At 41.2% G+C, this 19,775-nt stretch overlaps 2 long non-coding RNA genes and 1 pseudogene across 2 annotated transcripts; 2 read left to right on the top strand and 1 right to left on the bottom strand.

Annotated features, from left to right (window-relative positions):
* Window positions 1–688: 688 nt before the first annotated feature.
* Window positions 689–3,566, bottom strand: LOC100765435 (annotated as a pseudogene).
* Window positions 3,567–7,902: 4,336 nt separating this feature from the next.
* On the top strand, window positions 7,903–9,963 carry LOC107979280. The gene is made up of 2 exons (XR_003482550.2): window positions 7,903–8,118; window positions 8,904–9,963. It is a non-coding gene; the product is annotated as an uncharacterized LOC107979280 (long non-coding RNA).
* Window positions 9,964–18,961: 8,998 nt separating this feature from the next.
* LOC118238247 lies at window positions 18,962–19,477 on the top strand. Its single transcript, XR_004768035.1, has 2 exons — window positions 18,962–19,088; window positions 19,198–19,477. It is a non-coding gene; the product is annotated as an uncharacterized LOC118238247 (long non-coding RNA).
* Window positions 19,478–19,775: the final 298 nt, after the last annotated feature.

Below are 19,775 nucleotides of genomic sequence, written 5' to 3'. Positions count from 1 at the left end.
TTGAAGCATTTACTTATATTTCTCTATTATTAAATACAACTCGAGAGTCAGATAACAGGATAAAAACCTGTGACACTCTCTCTCTCTCTCTCTCTCTCTCTCTCTCTCTCTCTCTCTCTCTCTCTCTCTCTCTTTCTCTCCCCCTCTATCCTTCCCCAATCCAAAAGAACCACAAGTCTTTCTAAGTCCCTCTCTACTACTTCCTGTCCAAAATCTCTATGGCTAATTCTGGTCAGCTAGTTGCCAACTCTGCCCTCTGATTCAAGGTTAAACTGTATTGTCAGTCTCAGAGTGTCAGTGAGAACAAATATCCTGCAACAGACCCTAACCAATGACTCATGTATCACTGCCAGTAAAGGGGTGAATACAGGGTGTCTGTGACCTTATGGATGCTAGAAAGCATGTCCTCTGCTGCTCACAGTAGGTTCTCTTGAAGAAAGATCTGAGCAATATGTCTTCATTGTGCTCTCACTAACCTCTGGAAGGAGGCTGTATCAAAAGGCAAAGACAAAGCCCTGAGACAGGAAAAGGAAGAAAAGTGTGAAACATGATGAGCATAGTAAATGGCACAAGAAATCAAACTGATAAGCACAGTTTTGTTCATCCAAATCCTAATAGACCATGATGACGGAGGGAACTTTATTCTACATGAAACGAAAAGACATTAACTGTCAACCTGTTACTTTAATATATAGATTTTAGACCTAAATTTCCCTAAACACCATCTGTATCTCCAACACTCTCATTTTCTCCCAACCCATGGCAAATGGAGCCTTTCCTTTGCCTGGGAAGTTTTGCTAGGTTATCACATACTTGTTAGTTGCTAAGTTCAATTGCTCCTTTTTAGTTTGCATCGCTGGGTCACACTGGCTGGGCTCCTTGAAACTGCTCTCTCCGCCAATTCTCATAGCTTTCTTTCCCTACTTTCTTTTAATGTTGATTTTCCCACATCAGTCCCCCAAATGTTTACTTTTTTCTTTGAGTATCATCTATATGTTAATGACTAAAATTATTTAGATGTTTCATTTGTAACCCTCTAGCTAGTTCACTCTTGAAACTTAGATTTCTATCTGTGGATCATATATTTGTACTTCAATAGAATGTAATATACCAAAACAAAACCTGCCATCTTCTAAAATTCTTTATAATTTATTCTCTCTTCTTTTTCCCTCTGTCATGAATAATGGCAACACCAGTCACCCAGTTCATGTAACCCCTTAGAATGAGGTTAAGATCTCATAATTGTCAAAATACAATTTTCAAAACTTAAAGATATGCCAATCATACATAGAATGAATGTTTCCAAGCTCTATTTAACTATTTCAGAAGGAGACCAGAAAGACAGGGTAGCTGATTCACAGAAAAGGTAGAGGAGTCATGCCAGTTACTAAAGGTCTAGAATAAGTTTAAGTTTTAAAGTTCTACATCTTAACGCTGTATAGTCAAAAATGAGCGAATATTTAAAATTAGAGTTTTTTACTAGACAAAAATCATTTGGAGAACCTGGTCTACAGAGTGAGTTCCAGGACAGCCAGGGCTACACAGAGAAATCCTGTCTTGAAAACTGCCTATAAGTTACCATTCAGCAGCCTAAACCCTAACAAACAGTAAACCAAGGTGTGCTAACAAATGAAAGAATGACATACTTCCTATAGAATTAAATAATAATTGGGTTTATATGTAGGCAATGCTTCACCTTTGGTCTTATTTTCAAGTTTTAAATAGGTTGTCTTCACTCCTTCACTTGCTTCTGTAGTGAGAAAGATTTTATAAAAAATTTTGTACATTTGAAGACACTGGATTTTTGCAAGACCTCATAGTTATATTTGAGGTTATTTAAGACTTGACTTTAATGTCCTGCTGTGTACCCACCCTTTCTGTTTAAATCTCCTTTAAGAGAACAAAGTAATAAGGCAGGGCAAGGAGGTATGTGCCTTTAATCCCAGTACTAAGGAGGCAGAAGCAGGCAGATCTCTGAGATTGAGGCCAGCCTGGTCTAAAGAGAACAATGTAGTAGCCCACCTAACCTGCTTTGGATTTACTATGTAATAAGTTTCTACAACCTAAATGATCCATACCTTTGTGTGGTGACATATTGTTTATGATCTAATAAAGCCACTGAAGATCAGAATGCAAAGCTAGTCACAACCGTAGAAGCTGGGCAGGGGTGGCACACACCTTTAGTTCCAGTACTCAGGAGACGGGTCTCTGTCAGTTCAAAGCCACCTAGGGCTATATGAGAGTGAATCAGGTTTTAAAAGTAACAGAGCTCACACCTCCAATCCCAGCATGAAAGAGGTATACAAGGAAAAAGCAATGGGTCTCATGTGAGATTCAGATTCAGTTTCCAGACACAGGGAAGACAGGATCTCCATTTCAGCCTTGGCTTTTTGCCATTTGCCTTTCTGATCTTCAGCTTGAGCCCCAATATCTGTCTCTGGGTTTGTATTATCCATGCTACACCTTTGATTTTAAGTTATATACTCCTCCCTGCGTCTGTCTGTGTGTGTGTGTGTGTGTGTGTGTGTGTGTGTGTGTGTGTGTGTGTGTGTCCATTGTGCTGTCAGTTATCTGCAGTGCTGTGCTGCCAAGGAGCTGAGCTGTGCAGCCTGTAACAGAAGCACAAAGCTGAAGGCATGTGTTCTAGGAAAAGTCTCTTGCTGTCTACAAGGAAAACCTTGTGGACCAAACTTTATTCTTTGTAGAAACAAAGTCCTGCCCCAGAATCCTCCATTGTCTTTATCAATAACAAAATAAATAGCTGCTCTCTTCAGAGGAGTGACAGCAGCCCTGATGGTCCACTGGAGAGGCAGAACTTGTTGCAAGGCCTTAGTCCCATGTCCTAGAATCAGCTGTCATCTTCTTCCTCGGAGTCTCCATCAGACTTAGGTGTGCTCTCCGGCAGGTTATCGTTCATCTGCTGGAACCTTCCCGACTGGGCATCCCATATGTATTTGATGTCACTTTGAATTCAGCCACCTCATACACAAAAAGCTTCAAGACACGGGCCTGCTCTGGGGTCAGCACATGGCCTTCCTTGCACACTTCATAGTCATCAGGGTCACCACACCTTTCTTAAGAGCAATGGGCAGGCCTAGCCGCCTCAGCTGTGGCTCCGTGGAATGAAGGAACTGCTTCAGGGGCCCTGGATTCAGGCTCACGGTTAAAGTTGCTTTGTTCCCAGCTCGAGCAAAATCCATTTCTGTATGCATTGTGAACCACTCGTTCGCCTCCTCCTTTGTGTGCTTGGTAAAATAGGAGCCTAACTTCACCTCTCAACTTCTTGCTGACCTGATGTAGGTTGTCTTTGTATTCGTCAGATGGGCTTCGACCTAAGGCCACCATCATCACCTTGTTTTTGCCAAAGAACATCCGCTGTGCTTCCAGGCATTCTAGATGTCCTTCAGCTTACTGTTCCTCATGTTGGCCATAGAGAAGATGATGAAGAGGTACTTGCAGGTGCCCACATAGTTCTGAAACTCTTCTATCAGGTTCTGCTTCAGCTCCAAGCCTTTGTTGGCAGTTTTTGTCAAGGAAACTTTCTTGTCTCGCTTGGATGTGGGCATCGCTCCCTGTTTTAAAAATTTAAAGAAGCATTTCACTGAGTTTTAATTTACTTATTCATTTTATGTGTATACATTGTACACTGCTTAAACTTGGTTAAATTCATCTCCTTGAATATTTGTTTTTCTTTATAGTGAGAACGTTCAAGTGTTTCCCTCCCTCTTTTGAAATATAGAGAATATTCATGTCATTCTTAGTGCCCCAACTGTGTAAGAAATATTGCACAGAACAGAAAATGACATATTAATCTCAGCTCTATTCTTCGAGTCACACTATTCTGTAGCTAGCAGTAGGCCTGCAAGTGGCATTTGGGTGGCTTGGATAAATAAAAAGACATTTCATACCCTCTCCCTTTGTCTGCTTTATATTTCTTATAATCAAGCAAGTTGTATTTAGATATTCATATTTGTAGATTCACAAGATGTCTTTGAACTCAAATTGTGCTCTTATTACAACCATCAGAAACAAAGCATTCTACATTATTTTTTGATGAATTCTCATTAGTAATGAGGCACTAAACATGCTAGTGAATACGACATAGAGGAGAATATTAATAGGGTTATTTTTAGCTGCCACCTACATACAACATCAAGACAACATCCAGAGCAGGAACAAAATAATGGTTCTTTTAGTTTAATAAACCATAATGCTCCTGAAAAAAATTCTTCTCTTTCCTTCCCAAATTGGGGCATCTAATTATACAAAGTGATTGCTGTGGCAACAGCTTAGATGAGTCCAAAGGGTGAGGGGTAGAAAAGAAAGAGGAGGGAGGGAGAGAAAAAGACAGACAGGGAGAGAAAACAGGAGTGTAGAAAAGAAGAGAGACTTCAGCGATTCAACAGAAAATCAAACTTAAAAAGTATTTTTCTGTAAAGTATGAAAACTATTAAAGAGAAGAGAAACTCTAAAAAAAATCTGAAAAAAATCCTTAAGCATTTAAAGATACAATATTTGAATATCAGAGTTAAAGTGAACATGCAAAGCTGAAGTTAAGAATCACAGGAAGAACTTTCATGGCTTAGGATGAGAAAATGCACGAATGCACTTGGAAAGTTACATGATAAACTCTATACAGGAAAAGATTCAGTAAAATACAAGATATGTTATATGAAATGAGAGGATATAAAAATTAGCCACCCTATATAATATATACATTCTGTGTATTGCTGTAATACTGGTTTATACATAATGGACCCTAAACTATCTAAGAGTATAGGCCACTTCAAGATCTGTAACTAGCTTTGCACATGACTCACTGAACCCTAAAAATAAGATAAATGTTCAAAATAAAACTACAACATGCCAGTTTTCTGCAAACTGGGTTTGCAAAGATACAACTTTGCTAATTAAAACGAACTGTGGTAAGGGCAGCAGAATAAGGTTTCCTTCAACACCATTGGCAGTTAGATAACTTAGAAAAATTTCTTTGGGAATCTGTGGAGACTGTAAACATCAAAATTGAAGTGTACAAACCTTTTGAATCAGATTTTTTTTAAAAAATTAATTTTAAAAATGTGTGTGTGTGTGTGTGTGTGTGTGTGTGTGTGTGTGTGTGTGTGTTGCCTGTATGGAGAGGTACTTGGTACTTGGAGGTGAGAAGAATGAGTCAGATCCATGGAGCTGCAGTTACAGGCAAATGTGAGCCAGGCACGGGTGTTGGGAATGAAACTTCTAGAAAAACAATAAGCACTCTTAACCTCTGTGCCATCTCTCCAGCCCCTGGCGCATTTTCGTACTTCTCAGACCTTTCCTGTAGACATGCCTGTATTCGTGCATGAACTAAATATGAGGCTATCCACGCAGCTTGAAAACAGTTGTAAACATTCAAAGTATTCATGAACAGAAAGCAGGATCAATATACTCACAAGTATTATGGAATGGATATTTAACTATTAAAAGGAACATGAATAAGAAGTTCTATATGAACTAACATGAAACAGATCATTAAGTGATCCACAGTCCTCCTGATGCCATGTGGCTCAGGTGGGTGAAAGACACCCATGAAGCAGCCTGGATCCTCATGTTCCAGCCTCCCTGAAGAATCCACAGGCCGGCACAGCACCTTGTAGCACGAGGCAGGTGGGTGCCATTCTGATGAGCAAGTATGTGGTGGAGAAATGGGAGAGAGTGATGGAGTGGTTCGTGTACTGTGGTAAGAGGAGGTTCTGAAGAAGCAAGGGCTGTGAGGGGTGTGTTGATGTTGGGAGCCTGCTTGCCACCCGGGGTAGTATAGTGTCTGTGTAGGAAGACACTGTAACCACTGCCTAAGGGCTGGCTACTGGTGTGCTTGACCACGCCTATCAGGGCGGGGTCAAGGGGAGGTCAGGATAGGTTCTTAAAGGGCTGCAGACACACGAAGGTCCCTTCTCTCTGGCCACGCTAGCTTACGGCCTCTGGGCATGCTCTGGCTTGCGTTTGGGCTGGTATTTATCTGAATAAAGAAATCTTAGCATTACAGCCTATGTATCATCTTTGAGCGCACGCAATACTTGGCGCCCTGCTGCAAGGACCGTTTCTGGGTCTATGTTCCTATGACAGCAGGGCTCTGTGTTGACATCCAAGACCCATGTTGCCACCAAGACCATGGGTCTGGGCTGTCACCTGTGGACATTTTGGTGTCTGGGGCTTTGTTGATCTGAGTAGCCTTTGCTGCCACTGGGGGACAAGATGCCATCTGGGCATGGGCTGTTGCTGAGGGCAATATCTGGGTCTGTGTCCCTATAGCAGACAGGGTCTGGGTTGATGTCTATGGCTCCTGATACCACCGAAGGTTATGCAAATACTCAGGGTCTGGGCTGCCACCTGAGGCTGGATGGGAATCTGAGGGTCATGCTGCAGCCAAGGCCATACAGATCTGAGTGGCCTGCATTGCCACAAGGTGCCATGATGACATCTGGGCCCAGGCTGCAACAGAGGGCCATGTCTGGGTCCATGACACTACTGCATCCAGGGTCTGTCTTGATGTCCATAGCCTGTATTACCACAGGAGATCATAGGAACCATGCATGTTGAAATCTGAGGGCTGTGCTGAGCTGGCCCACCCCTCTCTGGCCTTGGGATAGCTGGCCCTGCTCCTCCCTGGACACTGCAACAGGAGGGCTTGCCCCATGGAACAGTTGGCCTCCACACTCAGGAGAAATGGTCCCACCCCTCACCATGGGCCTAGGAGAGCTTCACCTACGGAGGTGGTCCCGGTGGCCCAGACAGAACAGCTCAGCTACCATCCAGACCTACATCCTCCTGGGCCTTGGGCTGGCACACACTAACATCTACCCCAGCTACAACCTGCTGGAGTGGTGAAGGGATTGGTTCTGTAGAAGGATAACCATAGGATCTCCTTGACTAGGGGCAACAGCAGGATCCCAGAGGAGTTTTGGTGAGGGCCCAGTGATGATGATGTGCCAGAGACCTTGAACCAGACCAATGACTCACTGCATTGAACATTTTGTGGGTGGGGCTGATTGGATAAAAGGGTATCCTGTGTGAACACTGCAGCTCCTGATGTCACTAGGGTGAATGAAGAGGTATTGGGAAGATGGAGGAGCGAGGTGTTTGTTTTGTTTTTAATTAATTTGGGGGCGGGGAGCATGCTGCAGGGTAAGGGGTGGATATGGAGGTAATGGGAGTTGAGCAACTAGGGAGTATGATGTGAAATTCCCAAAGAGTCAATGAAGAATTGTTTTCTAAAAAAAAAAAAAAAAAAAAACAAAACAAAAAACAAAAAACCTCCTCTAACCTACATCTGTTATAATTTTATCCCTTCATTCTTTCCCTTTTCTCTTTTATTAGTAGTAGTAGAGTTGCTGAGCCAGGAGTGTAGCTCAGTGTCACAGCACATAGCTAGCATACAAGAGGTCTCACCATATACCCACAAAAAGAAAAGTTATTAAGCTCCACCCTTTGTCTAATATTTTATTCAGGTTTCCCAGTATGTCTCACACAGAATGGCTACCACTGTGAAGCCTGGGAAGAAAATATTCTCATCTTTTTGGGATACATGCAACTAGTCTGTCCCTGTTTGAGAATTTTATCTTCATGTGGTGGAAAGTTTCCAGAAGAAACGGCTTTAAAAATGGAGTAGAAAAAGGAGACTGGTGTTTACCATGAAGAACTTACAACACATTTCCCAAGGAGGCCAACCCTGAGGGGTTAGGTAGCCCTGAGCATAAGCAGGAGCTCACACGAAGTGTGGCACAAAGGCTCACAAGTCAGGCTGCCGCCTGCTGGGACCTCCAAGGAATACGACGAGTCCCTTTTGTTTTGTAGTTGTTTTGTCCCTTCGGGTGTTGCATATATATATAATTTATCTTGTGAGGTTTCTATCGTAAGGGAAAGGAGAAGGGGGGAGGGGGAGAGAGGAAGAGAGAGAGAGAGGTAAAGGGAATCTGAGAATCTGATTGACACGTGACCCTGTCCAGTTCGTTTCCTTGGTCACAAAGCTGGTTTGGGGGACCTTTGGAGAGAATCAGACATTTGGAAAAGCCACCCTACATTGGACTGAAGAAGAGATGATCAAAGCCTAAAAGACCACCAAACGCCAAAGACCTTAAAAGGGTATTTAAAAAATACTTCGCTTTGTTGCTAACATTATAAAATCAGGAACAAAGAACAAAGACTTTCAGTTTGGGGCTTTTCTTAAAGAACCAAGATGGGCTGCACAAACCCTGCGCCCTCACCGTCGAGGCGCTGCTGCCCTCTGCAGGTGGGAATTATGGTTTCCTTTTGCGAATCCCTTCTCCTACTGCAAAGGTATTGTTTCATTTGCGCATTCCGGAGTATATGGGTATTTGAATTCATTTATATACTAATTATCCTCAGCCTGCAGTGTATAGCGTGCTAGCGTGGGTCTGATCCGGATGAAAGGAACACAGTCTAAGGCTAGTGGTTCTCAATGTGATTTTTCCACCACATGTTGAGAAGTACACTCCAAACCACTTCTCGAGCAATTAATACCATAGTCTATGCCTACTGGAAAGTCTCTCGCAGGGTTTTCTTGTGCTATAAATGCTAATGCCGTATGCATGAGTGGTGTGATAATAAATACTTAGAGATTCAGAGGAGGGCTCAATTGTTTCTGTAGTCATTAAGAATTTTAAAAACCGGTTTGAACTTTTGTAAGAGAAGGAAAAGTGTTCCGAACGGCAGGGAAGGCAAAAGCCAACAAGTGAACTTAGGGAGCACACAGTTCCTGCAGAGTGCAAAGTGTAGTGCAAAGTGATTCTCCTTCAACCACGATGCTGGATTCTCGTTCAGCCACGATGCTGGCTATCTCAGCAGTGAGAGACCCAGAGAAACACTGAAACAGGAAACAAACTGCATTTGAAACTCTTTCTTTGCAGAGGGCAACAAAGACCGCAAAGAGTGAGGTAATGTGCTCAATTTCACAGAGTCACTTGGTGAATCAGCTGAACTGAGATCTGCCTTCCAGTGTTTGCCTACACATGTGGAGGCATGGGAGTCATTTTGGTCATGGACAAGGACAGGGAATTCTGAGCTGCCAGTGAGTTTTACGTGTAACTATTCTTTCCTATTTCTTTTCATCACTTACTTTCATTTCATATTATTACTGAAAAAACAAAACAACAAAAACAACAACAAAAATAATACAGGGTTATGGGAGATGTGTGTGATCAGTATAGGGACATATTAAAAATACCTGGTGAGCTGAACCACTTTCCAAATGTTTTGCAGCTGACCGCCTGCAAAAGCAATCCACTCAACTTCTAAATTTTCTATGACTGTCACTCTCAGCAAGGGGAAGACTACAGGATGAATTTTCGGCCTACTAAAGTGTGCTGGAGGAAAGGCAGAAGGAGCTAACAGGCGTATCTCTGGTTCCAAATTTATAGTAATTAGGATCAGAATTTGAAAATAGCAGTCAGTTTCGAGTTACCTTAAAGCAAACTGACAAACAGACTGCCTCTGGCTTTCACACCACATCCACAAGACTTGCTTTGCATTTGGAGTTTGAGCCTGACTGTGTAACACAATGCTAAGATTGCTTGATTTGAGTTTGAATCTGGGCTTTATCATTCACCAGTTAAGTGATCGAGACAGCAGAATTAATCTTTCCACATATCCATCTGCACATGTGTAAAATGACAAGAAGTTGCTTTTTCCTGTTTTCTTTGGGTTATTAAGAGATTTACTACCTTTATTTGGATTTGCCCCAAAGTTGATTCCAAGACAGGATACAAGTACATTTGACAAATGACCCCAGGAAACAGCAAGGTCATGTCAAAGTGAGGCAGGGAAGTTCCATTAACAATAACAATTCCAGCCCCTCTCCCCTTCCTCCTCGAGCAGTGCATTGTGATCCACCAGCAACGAGGGATGCCAATAAGGCATCCGATAAGATAAGTCTTATAAAATATGTAGATTTATGATAATTAAGACTGAGCTAACAGATGAGAATCCTAGTCATTGGCCGGGCAGCATTGTACCTAATACAAGTCTCTCTGTGTATTAATTTGGGCCCTAACTCAGGCAGGCCGCTGGCAGAGATGGCCCACATGGTGGTAGGGCTCGGCAGCTTTGGCGGAAAGATTTATCGTAACAGAATGGTGTCAGAAGTGGGATAACCCCATGCCCCAAGGTTCCCAGAGAAAGAGGGAAACTTGCCGCCACAGCCCAGCCTGCCCTTTTGGGCCGCTGAGAGGCATCGGAGCAGCTTCCATATGCTCGCTCCATCCAGGTGCTCTTGGGCATTGGACTCGGCACTGCCAAGAGGATAAAGGCAGATCCAGATAAAGAAAAATATCTAAAGGTTTACACTACATTTAAAAATATATGTAGGCTTGTGAGAGAAAAAGTAACAGGAAGAAATGGAGTAGCTGGTTGTGGTGACAAACACGGGTAGGATTTGCTAAAGGAAGCAGAGGCAGATGGATGTCCACAGAGAAACCCTGTCTCGGGGAAAAAAGAAACAAAAGAAAGTAAAAATAAAGTAATAAAAAAGCCACATAAAGATAAAAATACACAATCTGGAAACTATATACCATATTGTTGTCTTTAAATTGTTTAATTGCCAAGGAGAGACTTACTGCTGTTAAATACATTTGATCATAAATGCTGCTAAATTAATCCAACTTATACATTTTAAAAATGCTCTAACTTCAAAATTTAAGTCTTAGGACAGACTATTTGGAAAAAGAAGTTCTGTTTGTGTTTCCACAGAAAATAAAACGCTATGGATTCCTTCCAGACTAATATGGTTTGATCAAGCAAGATCCCCTAAAGCTGAGATGATACAGACTTACAGACTACAAAAACAAGGAATTGGTCAAGTTTCTATGTTTTATCATGATCCCTATGGTATACGAACATTTCCCCCAATCAGCAGGAAGCAGTTTAGAAGGAATGACGCCCATATCCCCAAATATTGTTTATAAATGTTTGTTTTCATTTAAATGGGGTTGGTTATAAATGGTAATGAGCATAGTCAATCTCTTTTTAAAGAAAAAGAAAGGGGGAATAGGATATAGGAATGAATACTTTGCATTTGTAAGGTCAATTTTGTGATATGTATATGTCTCCCATTGTTTAGGTATTGTGTTTATACAGATCTTTAACCTATAATAGTCAGAACCTATAATTAGGTTAGATAGGTTTTCTAGATATAGAGATGTATTTGAGATGGTTAGGTATTCTTCAAACCTTTCAAAGACCTATAGAAATATGGCATTTAAATGGTTTAGGGTTTTTCTTGGCAGTGAGACACAACTGCTCCTGGCACACCAATTACGTCAGAAAGGAGGATGGGCATCGAAAAAAACTTGTTATGGAGTTTGCTTTCAACATGGCAAGATTAGCCATTTGAGCAAGAAACTGCTCTTGCCTGGACCGTTTGTTGCTGTATAAACTGGACATACAGGACCCACAAGAAAATGACTGCTGAAATTACAAAACAAGACAATACTGAAGGGTTCCTGTTAAAATGGAGAAATGTGCTAGACACACTGGCCTATAGGCTAAAGATGGATGCCCCAACATTACAGAGGAACTGTGGGTGACTGTCCAGGTAGCAGATGTCTCTGTCAATTCTAGAGTTTATATATTATCCTTCTGTGGTCTTTGATAGAGTTAAAGACAGATAGTTATGGTTATAGTTTTCTTCAGTTATTATAAAAGATAAGTTATCCTTTTATTTTAGACAAAAAAGAGGAGATGATGGGGAATGTACTGTGTATGTTTATCTTATTGATTGTTAAATAAAGTTCTGTTTGGCCAATGGCAAAAAAAACAATAACAATTCCAAAAAGCCAGTAACAAAGCCAGATATGTTAACCAGGGCATCACTCTTTCATTCAAATAGCTAAGACTCAACAAAGGGTCAATATCTCCAATCCACTCCTTAGTTGGCAGTAGTCTGTGAGTCATCAACACCTGGACACTTCTGCCCCACTCCACCACCCTGCCCTGCCTACAGGTTTGGCACACATTAATGTGCAGAGAAACCCTCCTACACAAAGATCCAGGCTTAAGGTTGGAAGCTTTTAAGCCTCGATTTCTATTGTCTTTAAGGTGTAAACTAATGATTGCAGGAGAATAGTGGAGAATGGCTCCTATCTAAGTAACAATAGACTTGGGCCAGAGAGAGTTTGCACGTACCCTGAAGACTGAGTGAGATGTGCTGATATGGAGTGCCTGGGGATCTTAGTAGTGCAGCTAAGGAGTATCTTTAGGATTAAGGGAAGTAATTGCTATCTGCCCTTTATACATGAGAGTAGAAGTCTTCTGCCTTTGTCCCCACCTTTAGATAGTTATTTAAGATGATGCATGAATAAACTGGGCGCATTCAGTATTGACTGACCTTGCCCTCCTGTTACGAACAGATGTCTTTGTCTTTTCTTTAATGCTGTTGGATAGCTAGCCTTCCCTCAACCACACTCCCCCACTCAGGAATGGACCCGGGGCGATTCGGCTGGTTCCAACCACAGCCCTGAAGACATCAGTTGGCAGCAAATGGCTCCCGAACATGAGGCTAATACAGTCTGCTGCAATTTTGTTCTACAGCCTCCCTCTATCTTCAAATTTCTTGCTTCCTGCTTCTTTAATATTGTCTTCCTCTGATCTTCCCCTCAAATCTTGAATCCCAAACCTAAACCAGTGCTTGATATATTCCACACTTCTCAGCATTCAGAGCCATACCCCAACCTTTTTCCTTTCTTTTCTCAAATAAAACCTAGTTTTTATTCAGAAATTCAAGGCACTGTCAGCTTCTATGAAAAGGGATCCCAGTTGTCTTCCTCCTCTTGTGGACTGACCCTGTGGTCAAGTAACATCTTTGTGGATGCCTTAAAATTTACCACTTACATCAAGCATGGTGGCACGTGTCTGTAATGACAGCCCTTGGAAGTGGAAAATCACTGTGAGTTCCAGGCCAGCTTGGAATATGTGGTGAGATACTATCTCAAAACAACAGCAGCAGCAATATAAACCTTACCACTTACATTATAACTATGCAGTTTATATTGTCTTGCTAATTACATCATTGTTCTTTATAATCAGATGGTGAACATTTGTATTCTTGAGAAGTTCACAGATGATTTGTCACAATGACATCTAACAGTCATATTTGATTATGCAACATGTTTCCTATAGCAGAGAACCCCTTTGTTGAAATTCTGGTGCCTGTCCTCAATTCTAACATGCACCTGGTGCTCGGTGGGTAATGTTTTAGTTAATCAATACATACGTATTTAGAATATTTCCACTAATTCACAGTAATTTTTACCAAGTTGCCACCTGCGGCAATAAAACACATTAAAAGTTCATTTCCCATACAGATCGGATTGTCAGTGTTAAATCTTGTTGGTGATCTGCCAGTTCTGTAGCTAAACGACCATTAAATTTGGCCAGTTGTTCTATTTTTTATCCTTGGTTGCCTTAAAACATCTTCTAAAAACATCTTTAGTCTCATTAGTTTATTTACTGGAGTCTGGAAGACTACTTCTCAAAATCAGGTGTTAGAATGGCCTGGGAGAGCTTTTTCAAGACAAAGATGGCAGAGTGCTAATCCTCATTGTTAAAGAGGGTCAAAGCTGGGAGGTGTTTTGTTTTTGTTTTGCTTCTTTGTTTTTGTGGCACTATGGGCTGAATTGGGCACCTTGCGCATGCAATGCAGGCACACTCTATACTGAACCACATCCTTGGACTGACACTAAATAGTTTAAATAAGGTCTTCAAGAAAAATTTATGCTAGTAACAAAAAATGTCTACTGAGCATATAAACAGCCTGCAGAAAGGCAGTCTCCAAATGGATGCCACCCCTTATGTGCCTTTGTACTTGACAAGAAAGTAACCTATTTGAAGAAGTTATCAGAAAACTTTATAAACAGTTCTTAAAGTTTGGCAGTACTTTCAAATTTTTGGCTTTATCAACTTTCTGGTAATTTACTACATCTAAATAAAATCTGTTATCTAATCATGACCATCTTTTTCTTCCTCTTCTACTACTGCTGATACTATTACTACTACTACTATTGCTACTGTTGCTACGTTGATAGAAAGTAGGTTCCATAAATATACTGTCAGCCAACACAGTGTATGTGTGCCCATGTGACTTCCATCCGTGTCTTCTGCAACAATCTTAGCAGAATCTGTGAGGACAGTTGAGAGGCCTGCAGGACGAAGACTAGAACATACCTTTCCAGGAGTGTCAGGGCCTCTGTCCCTGAACTGTCTTTAGAATATAAGGTATAGCTGTTTTCTGGAGGGTCCTTAAACTGAGCTCTGTTATTCTGTTTAGTTTTTTATTTCCCCTCTAGACTCTTAAATCTGTCCTAGAAAATGCCATTAAAAAGCCAGAATTTTGTCCATCCCAGGCTGAATGGGCACTATGGTATTACTCTATGATTGTGACAGTACTCTGACTGTGACAGTACTCGTGACTGTGACAGTACTCTGTGACTGTGACAGTACTCTATGACTGTGGCAGTACTCTATGACTGTGACAGTACTCTATGATTGTGACAGTACTCTGACTGTGACAGTACTCGTGACTGTGACAGTACTCTGTGACTGTGACAGTACTCGTGACTGTGACAGTACTCGTGACTGTGACAGTACTCTGTGACTGTGACGGTACTTGTGACTGTGACAGTACTCTGTGACTGTGACAGTACTCGTGACTGTGACAGTACTCGTGACTGTGACAGTACTCTGTGACTGTGACAGTACTTGTGACTGTGACAGTACTCTGTGACTGTGACAGTACTCTGTGAATGTGACAGTACTCTGTAACTGTGAGAGTACTCTGACTATGACAGTACTCATGACTGTGACAGTACTCTGTGACTGTGACAGTACTCTATGACTGTGGCAGTACTCTATGACTGTGATAGTACTCATGACTGTGACAGTACTCTGTGACTGTGGCAGTACTCTATGACTGTGACAGTACTCTGTGACTGTGACAGTACTCTATGACTGTGGCAGTACTCTATGACTGTGACAGTACTCTATGACTGTGACAGTACTCTATGATTTTGACAGTACTCTGACTGTGACAGTACTCATGACTGTGACAGTACTCTATGACTGTGACAGTACTCGTGACTGTGACAATACTCATGACTCTGACAGTACTTTGTGACTATGACAGTACTCGTGACTGTGACAGTACTCATGACTGTGACGGTACTCTGTGACTGTGAGAGTACTCTGACTATGACTGTACTCATGACTGTGACAGTACTCTGTGACTGTGACAGTACTCTATGACTGTGGCAGTACTCTATGACTGTGATAGTACTCATGACTGTGACAGTACTCTGTGACTGTGGCAGTACTCTATGACTGTGACAGTACTCTGTGACTGTGACAGTACTCTATGACTGTGGCAGTACTCTGTGACTGTGACAGTACTGTATGACTGTTGCAGTACTCTATGACTGTGATAGTACTCATGACTGTGACAGTACTCTGTGACTGTGGCAGTACTCTATGACTGTGACAGTACTCTGTGACTGTGACAGTACTCATGACTGTGACAGTACTTTGTGATTGTGACAGTACTCTGTGACTGTGACAGTACTCATGACTGTGACGGTACTCTGTGACTGTGACAATACTCTGTGACTGTGACAGTACTCTATGACTATGACAATACTCTGTGACTATGACAGTATTCTGTGACTATGGCAGTACTCTATGACTGTGGCAGTACTCTGACTGTGACAGTACTCGTGACTGTGACAGTACTCTGTGACTGTGACAGTACTCTATGACTGTGGCAGTACTCTGTGACTGTGACAGAACTCTGTAACTGTGGCAGTACTCTATGACTATGACAGTACTCTGTGACTGTGACAGTACTCTATGACTATGACAATACTCTGTGACTATGACAGTATTCTGTGACTATGGCAGTACTCTATGACTGTGGCAGTACTCTGACTGTGACAGTACTCGTGACTGTGACAGTACTCTGTGACTGTGACAGTACTCTATGACTGTGGCAGTACTCTGTGACTGTGACAGTACTCTATGACTGTGACAGTACTCTATGATTGTGACAGTACTATGACTGTGACAGTACTCGTGACTGTGACAGTACTCTGTGACTGTGACAGTACTCGTGACTGTGACAGTACTCATGACTGTGACAGTACTTTGTGACTATGACAGTACTCGTGACTGTGACAGTACTCATGACTGTGACGGTACTCTGTGACTGTGACAATACTCTGTGACTGTGGCAGTACTCTATGACTATGACAGTACTCTATGACTGTGACAATACTCTGTGACTGTGACAATACTCTGTGACTGTGGCAGTACTCTGTGACTATGACAGTACTCTGTGACTGTGGCAGTACTCTATGACTATGACAGTACTCTGTGACTGTGACAGTTCTCTATGACTATGACAGTACTCTATGACTGTGACAATACTCTGTGACTGTGACAATACTCTGTGACTGTGACAGTACTCTGTGGCTATGACAGTACTCTGTGACTGTGGCAGTACTCTATGACTATGACAGTACTCTGTGACTATGACAATACTCTGTGACTATGACAGTATTCTGTGACTGTGGCAGTACTCTATGACTGTGGCAGTATTCTGTGACTATGACAGTTCTCTGTGACTCTGACAGTACTTTCTATGACTATGGCAGTTCTCTATGACTGACTATGGCTAAGAAGGAAGTTCTAACTTGACTAATCCTGGGAAAGCTAGTATGCTTCCAAATGTCTAAAATTAGCTTGACAAGTAGAGTCAAGGTTCTGGAGAGATGCTCAGTGGTTTAGAGCACTTATTACTCTTGTAGAAGACCTTGGTTTAATTGCCAGCATCACATGGTGACTCATAACCACCCATACCTCCACTTTTAGAGAATCAGATGCCCTCTTGACTTTCTCAGGCACAGACATGCACATGGTACAAATACACACATGCACGAAAACCAGTTATAGTCTTCAAACTTCTTTTTGAAAAAGAAAGAAAAGTGGAGTCAAAATGCTCAGAAAGTGGGGGAAAGATCCTCTGTTGAGTTAATGATAACTTTTGGCTTTCAAGGGGAATCTGAGAAAATCTCCTTCATGTATTGTGGCTCTGGGGCTCTATCTGTAGGAAAGTTTGTCCTTATCTCCACTCTCCATTAGAAATAAGCTAGATCTACAGTAGAATGCACTGATTCTCTTTGACAGAGGGAAAAAGCATATATCCATAAGGAAGTAAATTATATTATCAGTGATTTGTCTGGACTTACATATTAATATTTTGTTGGAATTATAGATATTATTTTTTATTTTATTTGTTCAAATTAGGAACAAGCTTGCTTCACATGTCAATCCCTTCTCCCTCTCTCTCCCCTCTCCCCCAACATCCCACCTGCCCCTAGCCATCTGCCCTCCATTCCCCAGGCAAGGTAAGGCCCTCAAAAGGGGCTCCCCAAAGTCTACCACATCATCCTGGGCCAGGCCTAGGCCCTTCCCCATGTGTCCAGGCCAAGAGAGCATCCCTTCACATGTGATGGGCTCTCAAAATCCCTTCTTGTTTTTTTAAGACCTTACATATTTAATACAGTGCATTATCCCTGTACAAATGGAAAAAAATTAAGTTCAACATTTCTAGACCAATATGGCTGTTAATTTTTGTACAATGCCAATTCAACATGGTAAACTGGGATACTTTTTTCCAAAGTTGACAGCACAGCTAAAGTTTCCAAAAATTCAAATTATATATGTATATATATATATATAATTATATTTATATAAAAGACCAATGATGGCAGTATGTTATGCATCAATAGCAACAACAGCTTTTCCAGTTCTGCAGTCATTTGAACAAAATTGTAGAGACATCCAGCACTCTCCATTTAAAAAAAAAAAAGTAAAAAACAAAATCCCAGAAAAACAGCACAGTTCTGTTACTCTTGTGGTACCTGGCACCATTTTTTTTAATTAGCTTCTCAATCATCATCTGGAAGGAAACCATTCTGAGCAACATCATTAAAAACAGCTCTGATAAAGCACAGTCACTACTATGTATCATAAAGCAGGTCCACATATGAGTGAGTACATATCATGTTTATCTTTTTGTGATTGGGTTATCTCACTCAGAATGGTTTCTTCGAGTTCCATCCATTTTCCTGCAAATTTCAAGATTCCATTGTTTCCTTCTGTTGAGTAGTACTCCATTGTGTAAATGTACCACATTTTCTCTATCCATTTTTCGGTTGAGGGACATCTAGGCTGCTTCCAGTTTCTGGTTATTACAAATAGATATTATTTTTAAAGTGTTACATGTCAAGCTTCTTAGTTATAGACTACCACAAAAGTAGTAGTTGCAATGAAGAATTTTTAAAATATTTGTGTATCTCTATGTATACACATGCATATATGCATGCATATATTCATGCCAGGGCACTTGCATGGTGGACAATATGTGGGAGAATCTGTAATTTCCTAACATAATGTAGTTCCTGGAGATTGAACTCAGATCATCAAGTTTTGCAGCAAGTGCCTTTACTTCCTAAGTTATATTGCCAGCCCTAAGGAAGGTATTTAATAAAATCAGAGTATAACAATAAGTCTTTACTCCAACCACCCAAGCCTCACCACCATGTGCATGGCCAGAATAATACAGAGAGTATTATATTAGTTTACAATGCTGCTGGACAATTGACTAGGATTTCTTATATGCTAACTCAGTCTTAATTATCATAAATCTATATATTTTATAAGACTTATCTTAGAGGACACTGGCGGCAAGCATCTTGTCTTCCCAGGCTCACATGGTGGCTCCATAGAGAAGAGAGCAGGAGGAAAAAGAAAAGGAACAACTTCCTTCTTGTCCTTGCTTATATTCTGAGTCTGCCTGCTATGTCACTTTCTCCCTGAATATCTTTACTACATTTCCCAGAATCCTTCTTGACTCCTTGTCACACCTAACTTGTTTCTTCATTGGCCAACAGTACTGTATTCAACAACCAATAAGATAAACATACAAAGAAGGACCTTCCCCATCATCAGAGGACCTTCCCTGTGGCATAATTCAGGAAACATTACTATAGGTATATATAAGTGTTTGTATATTATACGCCTATATATTTTATGCGATTGTTTTAACATTTTGCAATTATTAATTTGACCAATTTAGTTTTTGTTTAATTTCTGTCTTAGAATTTCTTCAGTTAAACATTATACTTCATTAGTCATTTCAATTGTGAAGATTCCATGTGTTCTGAATCATATCCTGCTGAATTTAATAGGGAATACGGCCTGGAAATGAAATGGAGAGCTGTCAGGTCTGAAGTACTGATTCAAGAGGTCTGTTGAGATTTGCTTCTACAAAGAAATGCTTTCATATTCAGGTCCACCTTGAAAATAAGCCAAATTTGTGAGTGAAAAAAAAAAAAATCACTTAAATGAATTTCTTCAATTAAACCACTAGATGGCAATATCCTTGTTTCTTTTGTAAATCCACCAGCTGTCTAAAAAGTTTCGAGCACTGTTTCAAGCACTAAGGAGAGAATTTTATTACGTTCAAGTTGTGGCACATTACCATTCTTTCTGATTGAAAGAAGCCTCTGGGGTCACTGGGGAGAAGAAAGCCTTCTCCCAGACCAGTGAGCTTATAAGATGCAAGGCCTGCAAGGAGACCTCGGCCAAAAAGACACACACAGATGGCCATTGCTCTCAGATCTGTCATTTCCTTGCTGCCGAATTTGACCATCTCCAAGATTTCCTTTTTCTCTTTT

This window comes from Cricetulus griseus, chromosome 2 (genome assembly GCF_003668045.3).
Source record: "Cricetulus griseus strain 17A/GY chromosome 2, alternate assembly CriGri-PICRH-1.0, whole genome shotgun sequence".
Taxonomy (NCBI): Eukaryota; Metazoa; Chordata; class Mammalia; order Rodentia; family Cricetidae; genus Cricetulus; species Cricetulus griseus.
The sequence above is the reverse complement of the archived record's forward strand: the minus strand, read 5'-3'. Positions and strand labels throughout refer to the sequence as shown.